The sequence below is a fragment of the Hevea brasiliensis genome, chromosome 10, assembly GCF_030052815.1.
Source record: "Hevea brasiliensis isolate MT/VB/25A 57/8 chromosome 10, ASM3005281v1, whole genome shotgun sequence".
Taxonomy (NCBI): domain Eukaryota; kingdom Viridiplantae; phylum Streptophyta; class Magnoliopsida; order Malpighiales; family Euphorbiaceae; genus Hevea; species Hevea brasiliensis.
In genome coordinates, this window is record NC_079502.1 from 80,653,501 (window position 1) to 80,674,861 (window position 21,361).

Below are 21,361 nucleotides of genomic sequence, written 5' to 3' on the forward strand. Positions count from 1 at the left end.
TCAGGAGTCAGCTCTCGGAGTCAATTGACCAAATTGCCCCTCGCCGATTCAACCCGGTTTGCAAATAATTCAATATTTCTTCTGGCTCCCTGACCTAATTATTTGACTGGCTTAATAATTCTTTTTCGTGATTTTCTCTTTTCCACTGTGTTCGTAATGGTCCTAAGGACCGCAACGTCACATTTTACCATTCGAAATTTGAGTTTAAATCGACTTCGCAGTCGTTCCCGAGAAGGTCACCCATCGCTGTGACTCTCGGATCCTTTAACTTCTTATGTTCTGTTTTTCTTATTTATACGTAACTAATTGGCAATCACTAATGGTAACACCCCTAAGTTCGGTAGTGCGTTCTGCTGTTCCGGTGACCAGTGCTGTCCGGACAGCTAGGATGCCTAGAACCACACTTCAATATGAGTGAGGAGACATAAAATAATGAAATACAAGAAAAGAAAATACAAGAAAAACAAAGGAAAAATCATAGCAAAGAAATGTAACCAAGTTAAGCGAGCCGAAAACCCTAGCGATGGGTGACCGCACCGGGAAGCCACGGCGTGGACCGTTGACTAGCCCTGGATTGCGGGAAACCCTGGAAAACATTTTTAGGACTTAAATAGACCCTTATTGAAGAATAAATATCATTAGAAAGATCAAAGAAAAATTAAATAATTAGTACAAAGAAAAGTGAGAAATCGAAAAACAGACAAAACCCAGTATTACCGAAAAATTGGGAATGCAACCCGAACAGGGGCATTATGGTCATTTGACATCCCGAATTGTCTTTTGACCTAAATTTCCATTAAAAATAAATAATATTACACTTAGAAAATGAAATGAAAAATTAATTTGGTGGTACCTAAAGTAAATAGTGAGAATTAAGGGTTTAATGTGGAATAAAGGGAAATTAAGCTTATTATATGATTTAAACTTAGTTAATGGACCACTAGGGATTTAATTAAACCTAAAAATACTGATGTAAGTCCACTATACCCATCAGCAACTTCATCTCCTTCATTTCCTAAACCTAGCCGAATTGAAGGTGAGAGAAAACCACCATGGCCGTTTCACTCAAGCTCTCTTAACTCCCTCCATTTCAACTCCAATCTCTTAGGTTCCTTCATGAAAAATTGTCTACATATCACAAGGAAGGGTTTGATACTAAAATCAAGAAGTTTGGTGAAGGTTTAACAAGTTCCAACCATAAGGTAAGTTCATATTTTTGAAGATAGCTTTGTTAAACTTTGTGTGCATGTTATGGGTGTTGGTTTTGTGAAGGAAATTTTTAAGTTTGAAGAGTTATTGAGATATCCATTTTTGGGCAGCCATGTAATCATGTATTGATGAAGTATTTGTACATATATTTGATGAGAATTATGTTGGTTATGATGATTTAATAACCTAGTGAATTACTTCATATGTATATGGTGATTTTTGCACTTGGATGGGAATTGGTGAATTGTAGGACACTTTGGTGTTGAAGAACATTTTCGGCAGCCTTGGAATTCCTTGATAAGTGTATGTGTTCATGAAGATATGGGCAGAATATTGACCTTGAGAATTGATGGATATGTGTATAGATTGATTGTGTAAGTGTATGTAAAAATTTGTAATGTTTAGGTGTATATGTGATTGTACTTAGAACTTGTAAATGTGAGTTTTAATTGGTGTATTTGAGGATAATTGCAATCTGCCCAAAGTGACATTTAAGTGAAGTGGAATATGGTTTTTGGTAATATACCAAAACATATTTGGTAGGGAAGTGAACATCTAGTAAGGTAAGGGTGTAATTGATGTATGTTTATGCAATGTGATTAAGGCAGTATACATTTTAGCCTATAACTTTAAATGTGTAATCTCAATTGGTATGAGACCAATTGGAGGTGAAACTAGGCACAAAATGTGCCAACTTTCATTGAGAAAGCATACCAAAATTCTGCTTGCAAGGTGACCTAAGAAAATGACCAATTCGGATTAGGTACAATTAGGACCTGAAAAATGACCAATTGGGCAGCAGTGAGTGTTTAGCCCATAACTCACTCAAAACAGGTCCAATTGACCTGAAATTTTAACCATGAATAGTTAAGACCCATACCTACAAGTCTTATGAAGACACCAAAGACCAGAAATGACCATAAGCAAGTCAAACAACTTGCACAAGTTCGGGTCCAAAAACTGGCCGAACCAAAGTTGACCAAATTGACCTAAAATTGACCTAATTTGATGCCATTTGACCAACAATAGTATAATGACCATAACTTGGTCTACTTAACTCGGAATGACCTAAAATTTTGCACCGCGGTCAATAAGACATTGATCTACAAGTTTGTAGTTTTGACCGAAACCCGAAAACCGAGGGAACTAGGCCGTCCGGCTAGGTCAAACTAGTATCCCGGAATCCGACAAATTGCAATAAAATGCAAGGAAACGCAGTATACATAGAAATGAGTTTGGTAAAACGTACCAACCCTAAAACATTATCGAATATGACATATTAATGACACTAAAACCTAATTTACCTAGAAAACATCGAGGGTCGGTATATTAGGTGATTAAGCAAATAAAGGTATTCAGTGAATTGTTTATCGAACATTATCGTTAGAGACAGTTTAATTTAGCACTGAAACACTTCAAATTGTGTTTCTCAGTTAACAAGGACTCAGCAAAAGGGAAAGAAATAATGAGTCAGGACTAGGAGACAAATATAAGAGTTTTGTGCACAACAACTATTTCTTTTGAATTTTCAATTGAAATGAATTATGACTATTTGTACATTATTGTTTTAAATTGTGGAAATGTGTTTGAATGGATATTTATTGCTTGAAAACCATTGTAAATGATTTGAAACTGTGAGAAATTGTTTGGATGATATTAATGGATACTTATTGATTGAAAAGCATTGGAAATGTTTTGAAACCACAGCTATCATGTATATTGATTGTATTCCTCGCTAGCTTGTCTAGTGGGACGAATTGAATTCCCTCTCTGGCTGAAGTGTTGAGGTGTGTGCCTGTTGAGGACGAATTGGATGAGTACTCATATTTTTGCTAGCTAGCTATGTTATTCCTCATTAGTCATCGACTTTTGGGACGAATTGAATACCTCATTAGCCATCGGCTTTTGGGACGAATTGAACTATGGATCATGATTAAGCTGTGTGTGATTTATTGATTTGCATTGTGAGATTGTGAAATGAATTTAAACTCTTATTGGCATATATTGTCTTTCGAATTCAACCATGATTTGACTTATTGAAAATTATTGTGATATTGACAAATGGAGTTTAAATTCTTATTGACATTTATTGTCTTGAATTTGACTATGGTTTTAAGTATCCACTATTTATATGATTTACGAATTGTGATTTAAATTTGTATTTGGTTAATGTTGTACTGCTTGAGACATTGTCTCGTGATAGCTTTATTCTTTATTGCGGTGCAGACAGACAGGGCAGCAGACTAGGCTGCTAGTATCGCCAGCGAGAGATTTTTGGGTATAGTGAGTATATCACATTTGGCATTTTATACTGTAATGTATATTCACTGTATGTATATTTTGTTTTTTGTTTTGAGCAGTTGTAAATTCAAATTGTACACTGAAGTTGTAAATTAATTATGAGTTATTTGACTTGAAAAAAAAATTGTATTATATTTCCTTATCTCAGACTTTGAAAAATTTCTATGGATTTGAATTGAGAAAAATGTTGTGTTGAGAAGTATGTTGGAGTTGAGATTTGGAAATATATTGAAGTGTGCTTTTTACAGGTTTTCTGAAGAACTGTTGTATCCAAAATACAGATGGCACTCTGCCAAAATTTTTACAGAAATTCCAAATAAATCAAATGAGTTAGTTGTTTCACTTCAGTTCACCAAAGTTTTTAACACCTGTAAATAGTGCTCACCACTGTAAAAGAAGTAAGAAAAGTTTTTAAAATCCCTTGTAGTATATTTAATGGGTTATCAGTAGACGGAGTTGGTAATTCATTAGGTATACTACGGGATCATGTTATGCCTTACAGAGGGGTAGGGCTGGTAATGTACCTACTCAAGTCCCAATACAGACACCAGTGGTACAACCACAGTCTCCTACCAGGCAGTATGATAAATTGATGAAATATGGGGCTACAGAGTTCAAGGGGACAGTAGATCCTCTAGAAGCTAAACAGTGGTTAGAGAGGATGGATAGGGTATTCAAGAAACTACATTGCACAGAGGAGCTCAGATTTGAATACTCAGTGTCTTTGTTACAGGGGGATGCTTATGATTGGTGGAAAACCATTCCCCACGATGCAGTAGAACTGCGATCTTGACTTGGAATGACTTTCTCGGGAATTGAGATGAAATATGTCCACGATGCTTATATAGACCGGAAGCGCAAGAGTTCTTAAGTGCGAAGCAGAGCAGTCGGTGGTGAGTACGAAGAGAATTTTCACTTTGAGCCATTATGCAAGAAGTCTACTTGCTACCAGGAGAGATGCAAGAGGTTTGAAAGCGGCTTGAAGCCCGATGTCAGTACAAGTGATCGGCTTCAAACACACTAACTTCTCTGAACTTATTTCTCAAGCTCTAGAGTTGGAAAGAATTGAGTTTGAGGCGCTCTGAGAAGAAGAGGTCGGAGAAGGCAGAGAAAGAGGAAAATCAGAGAAATGAATTCCGGTGGTTATCTTTGGAAGAGGAAGAACCATGGGGACATGGCGGAGGTGGCAAGAAATCTGGTAGGGAAGATATTCGGGATGAAACCTCCCCTATCTGGTCAAGTGATGCAGAGGTTCCTATCCTCCCGCCAATGTGAAACTTGTGGAAGAAATCATGGTGGGATATGCTATAAGGCTATTGGAGCTGTTATAGCTGTGGAGGCACAGACACTTTATCAAGGATGCACGATGAGTCGCAGAGTTGGACCACCTCCTACTCTGCGGAAAGGGTCGATTGAGCCACATCACGAAGTTCACAACCACCTAGCGAGGTAGAGCGAGGGGTAGAGGTAACCCAGCGACGGCCAAGGCACAGTAAAACATTCAGAGCAAGATAGTGCTCCAGTCAGAGTCTATGCCATGAAACAGAGAGAAGAGGCAGAAACATCTGATGTTGTGGCTGGTACCTTCTCAACTTTTAACCAAAATGTGTTTATGTTATTTGATCCGGGCTCTACCCATTCTTATGTGAGTGCTAGCATCATTGATTGCATTGCTGTTCCATGTACAAAAATGGACTTTGAGGTGCTAGTAACAAATTCGTTAGGACAGGAGGTCAGGGTTAATAGAATGTATAGAGATTGTCCTTTGGTGATCCAAGGACACACTTTCCTGTCTGATTTCATTGAAATGCCCTTCAGAGATTATGATATCATCTTGGGCATGGATTGGTTAGCTAGGCATCATGCCATGATTGACTGTAGGCTGAAGACAGTCACTTTTGGCCTTCCTCAATATAGTGATGTGGTAATACAAGGGGAGAGGCAGTTATTGCCATCAAACCTCATTTAATTGCACTAGCCGGAAAAATGATCAGAAAGGGGTGTGAAGCATACTTGGCACATGTGGTAGACACCCAAGTGGGGAGTCCAGCATTGAAGGACATCCCTACAGTACATGACTTTCCAGATGTGTTTCCTGATGAATTGCTAGGATTACCTCCGGAAAGAGAAGTGCAGTTTGAAATTAATGTTATGCCTGGTGTGGATCCAATCTCCATAACACCATACAGAATGGCACCGGCAGAGTTGAAGGAGTTAAAGATACAATTGCAAGAACTACTTGAAAAGGGCTTCATCCGCCCTAGTGTGTCACCTTGGGGAGCACCAGTGTTGTTTGTTAAGAAGAAGGATGGTACTCTTCGCTTATGCATTGACTACCGGCAGTTGAATAAGGTGACAATAAAGAACAGATATCCATTGCCTCGCATTGATGATCTGTTTGATCAATTGAAGAATGCGGTGTATTCTCCAAAATTGATTTGCGATCTGGTTACTATCAGTTGAAGGTGCAAGAGCAGAGTATTCCAAAAACTGCTTTTAGAACTCGGTATGGCCACTATGAGTTTCTAGTAATGCCATTCGGGTTGACAAATGCTCCAACTGCTTTTATGGATCTGATGAACACTATCTTCAGACCATATCTTGATCAATTTGTGGTGGTGTTTATTGATGACATTTTGATATACTCGAGGAATGTAGAAGAGCATGACAGACATCTGCGGATTGTACTGCAGACCTTAAGGGAGAAACGGCTATACGCCAAATTGTCGAAGTGTGAATTTTGGCTGAAAGAAATCTCCTTTTTGGGACATGTTGTATCAGCTGAAGGGATCAAGGTAGATCCCAGCAAGGTAGAAGCTATCCTTAATTGGAAGCCGCCCAGGAACATCACAGAAGTTCGCAGTTTTCTGGGTTTAGCTGGATATTACCGTCGGTTTGTGAAGGGGTTTTCTATGTTATCTTCTCCACTGACTAAGCTGCTTCGGAAAGATGTAAAATTTGGTGGGTGATAAATGTCGTGAGTTTTGATGAGTTGAAGAGGTGTTTAAGCGAAGCTCAGTTCTCACTTTACCTACTCGGGTAAAGAATACACGATTTATAGTGATGCTTCTCACAATGGGTTAGTGTGTCTTGATGCAAGATCGGAATGTCATTGCTTATGCATCACGCCAGCTGAAACCGCATGAGAGGAACTACCCAACACATGATCTGGAGTTAGCAGCTATTGTTTTTGCTCTGAAGATCTGGAGACACTATTTGTATGGGGAGAAATACTACATTTACACAGATCACAAGAGCTTGAAGTACTTAGGCACCCATAAGGAATTGAATTTGAGGCAGAGAAGATGGTTGGAACTCATTAAAGACTATGATTGCTTAATAGACTATCAGCCAGGGAAAGCAAATGTAGTGGCTGACGCCTTAAGTCGCAAGACTATGGCAAGTCTCAGAGTTTCTCCTTTGTCCATGGTATATGAATTGAAAGCCTGACATGCGGTTTAGAGATTGATGATGAGGGACAGACAGTAGTTGCATGGCATGTACAGCCAGTGTTGATTGATCAAATCAGAATGGCTGCTCAGAGTGATGAAAAATATCAGAAGCTACTGAAAGAAGTCCAACAGGGCAAGAAACCTCAATTCTTTGTGAGAGATGATGGTTTATTGCTACATCAGGGTAGAATGTGCGTTCCTAGTGATGTGGAATTGAGACAAGTCATTATGAAGGAAGCACATGAGTCTCCATTTGCTATGCACCCTGGTGGAACTAAAATGTCTGGAGAAATTTGAAAGAGCATTACTGGTGGATGGGTATGAAGAGAGACATAGCTGAATTTGTTTCCAAATGCCTAACTTGTCAGCAAGTAAAGGCAGAACATCAAGTTCCAGCTGGTTTGTTACATCCTTTGTCAGTATCAGAGTGGAAATGGGAACGAATAACTATGGATTTTGTTATAGGACTTCCAAGGACACAGAGTAGTCATGATGTAGTATGGGTTATAGTTGACAGATTGACCAAGTCTGCTCACTTTTTGCGATCGGATGGACTATAGCACAGAAAGATTGGCGGATTGTACATATATGAGATTGTAAAACTGCATGGAGTACCAGTATCAATTGTGTCTGACAGAGATCCTAGGTTCACTTCTAGATTCTGGGGTAGTCTGCAGAGAGCCCTAGGAACTAGATTGAACTTCAGCACAGCATTCCACCCACAGACGGATGGCCAGTCTGAGAGGGTTATTCAAACATTAGAGGATATGCTACGGGCTTATGTGATTGAATTTGAAGGTAGTTGGGATACAGACTTGCCTTTGATTGAGTTTGCTTATAACAACAGCTACCAATCAAGCATTGGGATGCCTCCATATGAAGCATTGTATGGCAGAAAGTGCAGAACTCCCTTATGTTGGGATGAAGTAGGTGAAAGGAAGATGATTGGGCCAGAAATTGTCCAGCAGACAGAGGAAAAGATCAGATTGATCAGAGATAGACTCAAGGCTGCATCAGATCGTCAGAAGTCCTATGTTGATATGAAAAGAAGAGATATTGAGTATGCAGTGGGTGATAAGGTATTCCTCAAAGTTTCTCCTTAGAAGAGGATTATGAGATTTGGCAGGAAGGGAAAACTGAGTCCTCGTTTCATCGGACCATATGAGATTCTGGAAAGAGTGGGTCCTTTGGCATATCGGTTGGCATTACCTCCAGAGCTAGCAAGGATACACAGTGTCTTCCATGTGTCCATGTTAAGGAGGTACAGATCAGACTCATCTCATGTACTATCAGTTGAAGAGATTCAAGTAAATCTAGACCTCTCATATGAGGAAGAACCCATAAAAATTCTGGCTTATGAGGTGAAACAGCTGAGGAACAAACAGGTACACCTGGTTAAAGTGCTGTGGAACCATCATTCAGGCCAGGAAGCTACTTGGGAACGTGAAGAGGATATGAGGAGACAGCACCCACAGCTGTTCAGAGACTAATACCAGGTAAAATTTGAGGCGAAATTTATTTAAGGGGGAGAATTGTAACACCCCTAAGTTCGGTAGTGCGTTCTGATTCGGTGACGATCTTTGTCAGGACAGCTAGGATGCCTAGAACCACACTTCAATATGAGTGAGGAGACATAAAATAATGAAATACAAGAAAAGAAAATACAAGAAAAACAAAGGAAAAATCATAGCAAAGAAATGTAACCAAGTTAAGCGAGCCGAAAACCCTAGCGATGGGTGACCGCACCGGGAAGCCACGGCGTGGACCGTTGACTAGCCCTGGATTGCGGGGAACCCTGGAAAACATTGAAGAATAAATATCATTAGAAAGATCAAAGAAAAATTAAATAATTAGTACAAAGAAAAGTGAGAAATCGAAAAACAGACAAAACCCGGTATTCAGAAAAATCAGAATGCAACTGAGCAGGGCATTATGGTCATTTGACATCCCAAATTGTCTTTTGACCTAAATTTCCATTAAAAATAAATAATATTACACTTAGAAAATGAAATGAAAAATTAATTTGGTGGTACCTAAAGTAAATAGTGAGAATTAAGGGTTTAATGTGGAATAAAGGGAAATTAAGCTTATTATATGATTTAAACTTAGTTAGTGGACCACTAGGGATTTAATTAAACCTAAAAATACTGATGTAAGTCCACTATACCCATCAGCAACTTAATCTCCTTCATTTCCTAAACCTAGCCGAACTGAAGGTGAGAGAAAACCACCATGGCCGTTTCACTCAAGCTCTCTTAACTCCCTCCATTTCAACTCCAATCTCTTAGGTTCCTTCATGAAAAATTGTCTACATATCACAAGGAAGGGTTTGATACTAAAATCATGAAGTTTGGTGAAGGTTTAACAAGTTCCAACCATAAGGTAAGTTCATATTTTTGAAGATAGCTTTGTTAAACTTTGTGTGCATGTTATGGGTGTTGGTTTTGTGAAGGAAATTTTTAAGTTTGAAGAGTTATTGAGATATCCATTTTTGGGAAGCCATGTAATCATGTATTGATGAAGTATTTGTACATATATTTGATGAGAATTATGTTGGTTATGATGATTTAATAACCTAGTGAATTACTTCATATGTATATGGTGATTTTTGCACTTCGATGGGAATTGGTGAATTGTAGGACACTTTGGTGTTGAAGAACATTTTCGGCAGCCTTGGAATTCCTTGATAAGTTTATGTGTTCATGAAGATATGGGCAGAATATTGACCTTGAGAATTGATGGATATGTGTATAGATTGATTGTGTAAGTGTATGTAAAAATTTGTAATGTTTAGGTGTATATGTGATTGTACTTAGAACTTGTAAATGTGAGTTTTAATTGGTGTATTTGACGATAATTGCAATCTGCCCAAAGTGACATTTAAGTGAAGTGGAATATGGTTTTTGGTAATGTACCAAAACAGATTTGGTAGGGAAGTGAACATCTAGTAAGGTAAGGGTGTAATTGATGTATGTTTATGCAATGTGATTAAGGCAGTATACATTTTAGCCTATAACTTTAAATGTGTAACCTCAATTGGTATGAGACCAATTGGAGGTGAAACTAGGCACAAAATGTGCCAACTTTCATTGAGAAAGCATACCAAAATTCTGCTTGCAAGGTGACCTAAGAAAATGACCAATTCGGATTAGGTACAATTAGGACCTGAAAAATGACCAATTGGGCAGCAGTGAGTGTTTAGGCCATAACTCACTCAAAACAGGTCCAATTGACCTGAAATTTTAACCATGAATAGTTAAGACCCATACCTACAAGTCTTATGAAGACGCCAAAGCCCAGAAATGACAATAAGCAAGTAAAACAACTTGCACAAATTCGGGTCCAAAAACTGGCCGAACCAAAGTTGACCAAATTGACCTAATTTGATGTCATTTGACCAGCAATAGTATAATGACCATAACTTGGTCTACTTAACTCGGAATGACCTAAAATTTTGCACCGCGGTCCATAAGACATAGATCTACAAGTTTGTAGTTTTGACTGAAACCCAAAAACTGAGGGAACTAGGCCGTCCGGCTAGGTCAAACTAGTATCCCAGAATCCGACAAATTGCAATAAAATGCAAGGAAACGCAGTATACATAGAAATGAGTTTGGTAAAACGTACCAACCCTAAAACATTATTGAATATGACATATTAATGACACTAAAACCTAATTTACCTAGAAAACATCCAGGGTCGGTATATTAGGTGATTAAGCAAATAAAGGTATTCAGTGAATTGTTTATCGAACATTATCGTTAGAGACAGTTTAATTTAGCACTGAAACACTTCAAATTGTGTTTCTCAGTTAACAAGGACTCAGCAAAAGGGAAAGAAATACTGAGTCAGGACCAGGAGACAAATATCAGAGGTTTGTGCACAACAACTATTTCTTTTGAATTTTCAATTGAAATGAATTATGACTATTTGTACATTATTGTTCTAAATTGTGGAAATGTGTTTGAATGGATATTTATTGCTTGAAAACCATTGTAAATGATTTGAAAATGTGAGAAATTGTTTGAATGATATTGATGGATACTTATTGATTGAAAAGCATTGGAAATGTTTTGAAACCACAGCTATCATGTATATTGATTGTATTCCTCGCTAGCTTGTCTAGTGGGACGAATTGAATTCCCTCTCTGGCTGAAGTGTTGAGGTGTGTGCCTGTTGAGGACGAATTGGATGAGTACTCATATTTTTGTTAGCTAGCTATGTTATTCCTCATTAGTCATCGACTTTTGGGACGAATTGAATACCTCATTAGCCATCGGCTTTTGGGACGAATTGAACTATGGATCATGATTAAGCTGTGTGTGATTTATTGATTTGCATTGTGAGATTGTGAAATGAATTTAAACTCTTATTGGCATATATTGTCTTTCGAATTCAACCATGATCTGACTTATTGAAAATTATTGTGATATTGACAAATGGAGTTTAAATTCATATTGACATTTATTGTCTTGAATTTGACTATGGTTTTAAGTATCCACTATTTATATGATTTACGAATTGTGATTTAAATTTGTATTTGGTTAATGTTGTGCACCACTGAGACATTGTCTCAGTGATAGCTTTTTATTGCTGTCGCAGGTAGACAGACAGACAGGGCAGCAGACTAGGCTGCTAGTATCGCCAGCGAGAGATTTTTGGGTATAGTGAGTATATCACATTTGGCATTTTGTACTGTAATGTATATTCACTGTATGTATATTTTGTTTTTGGTTTTGAGCAGTTGTAAATTCAAATTGTACACTGAAGTTGTAAATTAATTATGAGTTATTTGACTTGAAAAAAAAATTGTATTATATTTCCTTATCTCAGACTTTGAAAAATTTCTATGGATTTCAATTGAGAAAAATGTTGTGTTGAGAAGTATGTTGGAGTTGAGATTTGGAAATATATTGAAGTGTGCTTTTTACAGGTTTTCTGAAGAACTGTTGTATCCAAAATACAGATGGCACTCAGCCAAAATTTTTACAAAAATTCCAAATAAATCAAATGAGTTAGTTGTTTTACTTCAGTTCACCAAAGTTTTTAACACCTGTAAATAGTGCTCACCACTGTAAAAGAAGTAAGAAAAGTTTTCAAAATCCCTTGTAAAGTTTTTAAAATCCCTTGTAGTATATTTAATGGGTTATCAGTAGACGGAGTTGGTAATTCATTAGGTATACTACGGGATCATGTTATACCTTACAGAGGGGTAGGGCGTGACACTAATTATTTGTATTTATGGCTTCTCTAGTTGTCTTTGGTGTGGTTCTAATCCCCTTAATTATCTGGACCGACACCGATCACCGGAACAGTGAAATATACTAGGCTATATAAATAGGGGTGTTACAACCCATCGCTAGGGCACCGACTCGTTTAACTTAGTTGTATTTTATTTTTAAAATTTTTCCTAAATTTTTCTTATTAATATTTGAGTTAATTTTGGTTCCTCACTTTAGTTTAAATATTTTTTCAGACGTTCTGGCTGTCCGGACCGACACCGATCACCGGAATAGTAGAATGTATGGAATTGCTACAGTGAGGGTGTTACAACTTCCTTCGCAAAAACTTATCCCTAAACCTTGAGGAAGCATAAGGCAGCAGATATTTGAGGAAATTTTGAAGTTGGGCAAGTCCAAGTTAGGTCACAAGAGAGGTTAGTGCTTATTTTCACATCTCTCTATTTCTTTTCATGCTAGGGACTTAAATTGAGTAAGAAAAGTTTTAGAAATTGAATAAAACATTTGTGTAGAGGTATGGATGGAATTTGGCAGCCCTATGGGTGTAGTAGTTTTGATGGTTTTCATGGATTCAGAATGGGTTAGAAATGGTGTTTGAGGTGTTGATATAAAATGGATAGTGAATTAGTATATTTAATTGATGTATGCGCATGAATTGAAATTTGAGAATTAGGGCTCTTAAACTAAATTGAGAGATTTGTGCTTTGAGGGTGAATTAGTGTTTTAATGGTCAATTAGTGACCATTTATAGTGAATTGAATTTAAATTGGAGTGAGTTGTGGTATTAAGAAGTGTATTGGTATGTTGCCTCTCAAGGTACCAGAATACTAGACTTGAGTCCAGTGTGCTCTTAGGGTTATAACTCAAGCTAGGTAACTCCAATTGGTGCAAGGCCAATTGGAGGTTAGACTAGACAGAAAATTCAACAACTTTGATGAAGGAAACTATCCTAGAAAACCAACCTAAGTGGCTCTAAAAATTGACCTAATCCAGGTGACCAATATGCAGTCCCTGGAAAATGACCAAATGAACAGTATTTATTCATTTGGTCATAACTCAGTGTAGAAAGGTCCAATTTACCTGAATGTTTACCAGTAGAAAGCTGAGACATAGCCCTACAACTTTCATGAAGAAAATAAACCCAAATTTTGACCATAACATATCCAAAAATTGACCTGCGGTCAGTGTACAAAAAATTACAAAATTGATTCTGCCCAGAAATTCTGAAAAAATTACAATCCGGCCAGTTATGGTGTTTAGGCCATAAATTGAGCTACAAAACTCCAAATGGAGTGATTCAAAAAAGGAAATGTAACTAGACACAATAAGGAATAATTTTGATGAAGAATATTTGGCCAAATTCTCACTGTAGAATGGCCTAATGAAGTAGTGAACTCTAGCACCCAAAAACTGAAATTTTGAATTATTCTCCAATGGTTAGAAGTATGGATTGGCAACTAATGCCAACACTTTTGGGAACCAAAATGTGGTAATTCTATGTGATTAAAACTCATGTAACTATTATATATGAGAAAGTCAATATTTTGACTTAAATGACCAAATGAATAGTAACCTTACATGTTAAGTACAAATATTCAAGAAATAACTTTGTAATATGCCCTAGTAGACCAAATGTGATTGGTTTGGATAGGTTGGCATGCCAATAGGATTCTGATAGTAGTACTGCATATGATGCATGGCTCCATGACATTCTGTGATATGATAGCCTATGGCTATATTGTTATACTTGGCTTTATGCCTTATTTCTTTTATGGCTTATTAGCCATTCTGTTTACACACCGGGAGACACATTGTGACCGATGGTGTGACGGCCCGAGGTACCTGGTACCCAGTGCTAGTTTACCATTTTAATCCAGTCCGGTCAATTTGTATAGGTTACTTGGGCATGAAAAAGTATAATTGTAATTGAATTGATTTTTAAAGGACGTAAGGAAATTAAATATCAAAATAAAGAACAAGAATGATTATAATGAAAAGAGGCTCAAAAATTATCAAGAAAACAATCAATGAAATGCAAGAAAGAGTTAATATCATAAAATGTAATTAGCCTTCAACTAAACAATAAGTTAGTAATTATTCATTTCTTATACGAACAATAATTAGAAAATTTTTACTTTTATTTGCATATTATATTTTCTTATATTATTGGCACCACTAAGCTTTATGCTTAGCGCGTCGCTTTTGCAACGCGTAGGTACTGAAGATTTGGACAGAGAGCCCAGCAGGCCACAAACTGGGTGAAACTTGTATACAGATCTACATAGTGTCCGTGTCACCTCACAGACTACAGTGCATTGATAGGATACTAGGTCCCATTTTGGTATTTTGGTACTATTTGTATTTTGTAATTAAACTTTTATTTTCTCATGTATAAATTGAAACTCATGTAATATATTTTAGTGGTAATGCAAATATTTGTAATCTGTATTTATAAATGAAAATTTAGAATTTATTGATGATTTGAACATGATTATCATGTGAAATGAATGAATGTCAAATAGAAGAAGTTGTGAGAAATGATTAAGAATATTGAGATTATGTTGATACAAATGGAGTTTAAGAATGATTGGAAGTGTTTTTCACAGGTTCTGAAGAACTGTTTTCTCCATTTTTAGCTGGTACTCTGTCGAATTTTCTATAAAATTTTTAGAACCTCAAATGAATTTAAAATTTCAATAAATGACTTAAATTCCACAAATTACTCTTCATAACTATGAAGAAATAAATTAAGGAAGGATAAAAAAAAAAGAAAGATAAGAAAATAATTGAGATAAAATATGGTGTTCTGGTACACTGTGTGGCACATCTTACTTGGCTAAATTGTAGACGGATAAGGGGTGTCACAGCCAATGATGGAACAAAAGTATGCGGGTCATGTAATTAGACCTGTGTAATTTGTAGGGACCCGTGTAAGTCTCTGCTGGGCACAAGCTTGAACAATTTTCTGATAACAAAAGTACACGGGTAGTGTACCTAGGCCCTTGTAGCCAACGCAGACTCATGTAAGTCTCTGTGCCAATGCAAGACTCTGCCATTTTGCTCTAGTAAATTACATGGCCCGGGGCCGCGTAGTGACACACGGGCCGTGTACCATGTGGTAGCCAATTTCCTAACCCGAATTCTTGCTTTTGTTTACACATTCAAATCAGACTCTTAAGGCTTTTTAGACTCAAAAATGACCTAACCCTAGAACAGCTATTATAAATAGAAGAAAAAAATATCAAAGAAAGGAGGAATCTTTTTACAGAGCTTTTAAGGAGTTTCAAAGAGTGCTCGCTTCTGCACTCTCTTTAGCCATCTTGAGGAGAAGAATATCAGTATCAAGGAGGAGTTTTTCAGTCGAAGTTCCACAAGATCAAAGCTGCAAACCCTCTTCAGTTCTTTCATTCCATTTCCTTAAATGGATTTTTATTGTTCTTTACTTCATTTTTATTATGTTTGCTGAACTCACCATGAGTGAGTAACTTTCATATTCTGGAATTGGGAGAGTAATGCTTGTAATCATTATTATGGATAAACATTAAGTTTTATTTATTGGATTTGAGATTTGTTACTTAATTTAATTTCTTGTGATCTTAATGCATGCTATGTATTGGTACCCACCTAGTATTGATTATAGATATTAATTGAATGACTAAAAGGTGAAGATTAATATTAGAAAATTAAGATTTTGAACCTAGGAATTCTGACCTAGACATAGGCTGATTACCTTTGTGGAATTTCAAAATTGGTCAAAGATATAGGTTTTAATTAATTTGATCGCTCCAAAAGTCAGATTTAAGTTAATTAAAATACACCCTAGGTGCCTTGAGAGAGGACTTAGGATACCTTAGGATTAATTTCCATCAAGACAAACGATTCTCAATCTAGTAAATAAATAAGATAACATCCATAGTAAGATTTAAGTGTGAAATCTTAATTCCAAAATTGTTTCAAAATAGATTATTTCATTTTAAGTTTATCATTTTAGTATTTATGTAACACCCCTATTTGTATAGCCTGCTATATTTTATTGTTTCGGTGACTAGTATAAGTCCGGATAATTAAGGGGATTAGAATCACGTCTAAGACACCTAGTTAAGCCCTGAAAGCATATAATTAGTAATTGCCAAATAGTTAAGTATAAAGAAGAAAAATAAAGCATAAAAAGTTAAATGAGCCGGGAGTCATAGCGATGGGTGACCTTCTCGGGAAATGACTGCGAGGTCAGTCTAAACTCAAATTTCAAACAGTAAAATGTGATGCCACGGTCCTTAGGACTATTGCGAACACAGTGGAAAAGAGAAAATCACGAAAAAGAATTGTTAAGTAGGTAAAATAATTAGGTCAGGGATCCGGAAGAAATATCGAATAACTTGTAAACTGGATTGAACCAGCGAGGGGCAATTTGGTCAATTCACCCCTAGAGCTAACTCCTGACCTAACTGTCCAATAAAATTGGAGAAAAGAAAATTTCAGGATCAGAAATTAAATTAAAGAACTAATGAAAAAATAAATGCAAAAGAAAAAGGAAAAGAAAAAAAAAGTTTATTTACATCATTCATGACATAAGCATGATGCAATAAACATAATATTTAAAAATTGAAATTTGGGATAATTATGTCTTAATAAAGTTAAAAAAAAATTCAAAAGAAAAGAAAAAAAAAATTTCATCTTCTTCCCTCACCCAAGCCGGCCACCCTCACTCTCCTTCTCTCACTAAACCTCCATGGAAGCTTGGATAAAGCTTTTCAAAACCCTCACTTTGGCCATAATTTTCCCAATCCACTAAATTAAACCTTGTTCTAGCACTTTAGTTCAACTATTGAGCAAGAAAAGGAAGGAGGAAAAATAGAGATTGAAGATTGGAAATTCAAAGAAAGAGGTTAGTCATCAATCACTTAGTTTTTCTTTAAAATTCATGTACATATGCTTTAATAAACTTAGAAATTGTGTAAAATAAAACAAAAACTATTGTTGGGGGAGTAATATGGAATTTGGCGAACAGTAGGTGGGATTGGGATTGAATGAATTTGGTGGATTTGAATGGTTATTTGAAGTGAATTAGGTGTATAGATCATAAATGTGCACTTTGAATTGCTTAGAATTGAGAAGTTGAAAATTTAGGGTTTTGAGCATGTGAAAAATTAGAAAAAAAATTTGAGAATTGGTCAAGTGATGTAGTTGACCTTACTTGAGTTGAGAAATGGTCAATTGTGACCATTTGTGCTGTGTATGAATTGTTAGAACCAAGTTTCAATTCGGATTGGTTAGGGTCAGTCTGCAGGTAGCTTGACCTAGGTCCCTTTCAGGGATCAAAACTAAAAATTTACCAACCCAATTGGTGTGAGGCCAATTGGGAATGAAACTAGACACAAAATATACCATTTTTCATTTAGAAATCATGCCCAGAAAGTGACTATAACTTAGTGAACAATAAGGCCAAATCCGGAATTGGGTACACTGTCCTGTACAAAAATAACCAAATAAATAGTAGTTACATAAATAACCATAACTTGGCCTAGGAAGGTCCAAATGACCTGAATTTTATACCGATAGAAAGCTGAGACATAGCCCTACAACTTTCATGAAGAAAAAAAACCCAAATTTTGATCATAACCTATCCAAAAACTCACCTGCAGTCAGTGTATAAAAACTGCCATTATCCAGTAAATGCCCAGAATTTTGGGTAACACCAAAACTGGCCAGCCATGTTTAAATGACCATAACTAGGGCTACAAAGCTCTAAATGGAGTGATTCAAAAAGAGAAATAAATTTAAGACAATAAGAAACAACTTCTATGAAGAAAACTTAGCCAAATTACCACAGCAACTTGACCAATGGAACAGTGCAAAACAGGACACCAAATCTGAAATTTTGGAATTTCACCTAAGAGACTTAAAAATTTGAGAAAACAACCAAAACCAACAAATTAGGTAACTAAAATGTGGTGTGTGGGTGAAATTGAAATCCCCATACCTATTAAGTATTAGAAAGTCAACAAATTGACTTGAATAGTATTGTGAATAGTAACCCCAAATACAAATTTTAAAGAACGTCAAGTTAAGCATATTAAAGCTAGATATAACTAGATTTGAATTTATTTTTGGACTTCTGATAAATTATGATACTAAAACACTGTAAAATTGTGTGTTTCAGTTGAAAAGAATACTGGGAAAGAACCCGAGGCATCGAGTCAAGGCCAAGAGGCAACTCGCATAAGGTTTGTGCACAACATAAATATCCTTTAAAATTCCTTTGCAAAGTGCATGAAATGATTTGTGGTTTACTTATATTGCAAAATGATGATTGAAATGTATACTATGCTTTTGATCTAAATTATTGGAAATTTGATGATATGTGATTTAATTATCAGTAACTGTTTGATAAATTGTTAAGATAGTTTTGAAACCACAGTGTCATGACCATATATTTGAATACCTCACTAGCATGACTAGTGGGAGAAAATAGTTTTGAATTTTGATTCGCTCTCTGACTGAAGTGTTGAGGTGTGTGCCAGTAGAGGAAGAAATTTGAATGGGTACCCATAGTTTGAGCTAGCTAGCCTTGTGATTTCTCATAAGCCTTCGGCTATTGAGATGAGTATTGTTCTGAATGGCATGATATAACTGTGAGTTTTTATGAAATTTGTTTTGAGATTTCCTAAATGAGATTGTTTGGACTAAAAATTTATAAATCATGTTTTGTATCTGTTTTTCATGTTCAGTACCATATTTGAATAAATGTGATTTGAATTATGTATAAATGTTATTTTAGTATGTTGTGCACCACTGAGTCATAGTACTCAGCGATGGCTATTATTGCTATCGCAGATATAGAGACTAGAGGAGCAGCAGAGTGAGCTGCTGAGGATCTTGGAGCTACATCCCTGAGGTTTTGTTGGATATAATTTTATACCCTATTTGTAATGTTTATATTTGTGTATGTAACCGTATGTACATGTATAAACTGGTCTTGAGCAGTTGTATAGAGTTTGTAATAATATTATTTTGGATTTTCTAATGTAAATTTTGGGATGATGAAGGTAAATTGATTTTACTTTAATGAAAAATGAATGGATTTATTTAGTATTATTTTTTATGACAATTGAATTGAGAATTATTTTGAATTTTGGAGTTTGGAAAAAATTGTGTTGATTGTGTTGTAGTAGTGATGGATTTTGATGAAAAGAATTATAGGAAGTGTTTTTATAGGTTTTTGAAGAACTGTTTTCTTAAAATACAGACGGCACTCTGCTGAAATTTTTCTAAAATTTGCAGGCAAATAAAAATGGATGAAAATTTTAACTAGCTTTTAAACTTCTATTAAATGTAAAAAAAAAATACTCACCACTTCCAAAAAGTAAGAAAATGATTTTTAAAATCCCTTGTAGGGTACTTAATGAGTTCTCGGTAGACGGAGTCGGTAATTCATTAGGTATACTACGGGATCATATCATGCCTTACAGAGGGGTAAGGTGTGACAGTTAAAAATAAACAATTTTCATTCCCTCATTATTTGATAGCCTAAACAGTCAAAATCACTGTGTGATTTGGTAATTACTAATTAAATTCATCGTGGGAACGATACTTTAGCCTAAACAGTTGGCGATCTATGCACTTGCGGTGGTTGCAAAACCAGCAAATAAGTTTTTTGGTGCCATTGCTAAGGAATGTGGCTTTAGTAATATCGAGCGATAGGCAATTTAACTGATTTAGGCAATTATATTTATTATTTAATTTTATTTCTTTTATTTTATTTCTTTTCTTTTCTCTAAGGTGCCTAACCTGGTATATGACCAGAACAAGGCCAGAAGAAGAAATCTTGGACTGTGATCCAGAGATAGATAGAACTCTGAGAGCCATCAGGAGGGAAAGAAAACATCAAGAGCACGATCAAGATCCCGAAATTCCAAGCATGGCCGATAATAATGACAGGCCAAGACTCTTAAGAGACTATGGAGATCCATATGTCCAAGGATTTCAACCTAGTGTCACAAGACCCACTGTGAAAGCCAACAACTTTGAGTTAAAACCAGCATGGCTTCAAATGGTTCAACAAACCCAGTTTGGAGGTTCACCAATAGAAGATCCACACTATCACCTCCAGTGCTTTCTTGCCTTATGTGACACGTTTAAGATGAATGGAGTGTTTGATCAAGCCATAAGACTTAGAGCATTCCCATTCTCCCTTCGAGACAGAGCAAGGAAGTAGTTACTTTCTCAACCAGCTGGAACGTTTACCTCCTGGGAAAACCTCTCACAAGCTTTTCTAGCAAGTTATTTCCCACCTGCAAAGACTGCAAGACTGAGGCTTGAGCTCAACACCTTCAGACAAAAGGAAGGTGAATCACTCTATGACGCATGGGAAAGATATAAGGGCCTGCAGAGGGAATGTCCACACCATGGCATAAAGGATTAGCTACTAATGCAAAATCTCCATAATGGGTTACTACCCTCTACAAAGAGCACAGTAGATTCGGCTGCAGAAGGTGACCTAATGGAGAAAACAGTGACACAAGCACTTAAACTTCTAGAGAGGGTAGCAATCATAATTATGAGTGGTCAAATGAAAGAGGAACTGTAAGGAGAATAGCAAGGGTCCTGGAAGTGGATGCCCTAGGGCATGATAAATGCTCAATTTGATTAGCTCACAAAGAGACTCGACAGAATTCAAGCCAACGCAGTTGGTACAAGCAACCAGTATTGCGACGACTATGGAGGAGGATATACAACCTCAGAATTCAATAGCTTCAATAAACCCTCCATAGAACAAATGAACTATCTCAATCATGGGGGAAATTTCAACCAGAGGCAGCCCAACAATGCATATTAAAACACTCACAACCCTGGATGGAGGAACCACCTAAATTTCTCATGGTTAAACCAACAGAATTAGCCAATAAACAAACAGCAGGGGTACAAACTACCAGCACCCCCTGGATTTCAGAATAGAGTCCAAAACTTTACACAGCCACCATCGCCTCCTCAACCTCAGCAACTTGAACCAAATATGACCATGGAATCCATGATGGAAGGTTTCCTAGCAGCTTAACAACAGAATGAATTGATTAAACAGCTGACTTCCAAAATGGACCAACTTGCTACCCATAACAAGATGCTAGAGAATTAAATTGCTTAATAAACAAGTTATTCAAG

The 21,361-nt window shown here is 36.5% G+C and overlaps 1 non-coding gene across 1 annotated transcript; it reads right to left on the reverse strand.

Moving 5' to 3' along the window:
* Nucleotides 1-20,507: 20,507 nt before the first annotated feature.
* Nucleotides 20,508-20,614, reverse strand: LOC131169922 (small nucleolar RNA R71). Its single transcript, XR_009140868.1, has one exon. It is a non-coding gene; the product is annotated as a small nucleolar RNA R71 (small nucleolar RNA).
* Nucleotides 20,615-21,361: the final 747 nt, after the last annotated feature.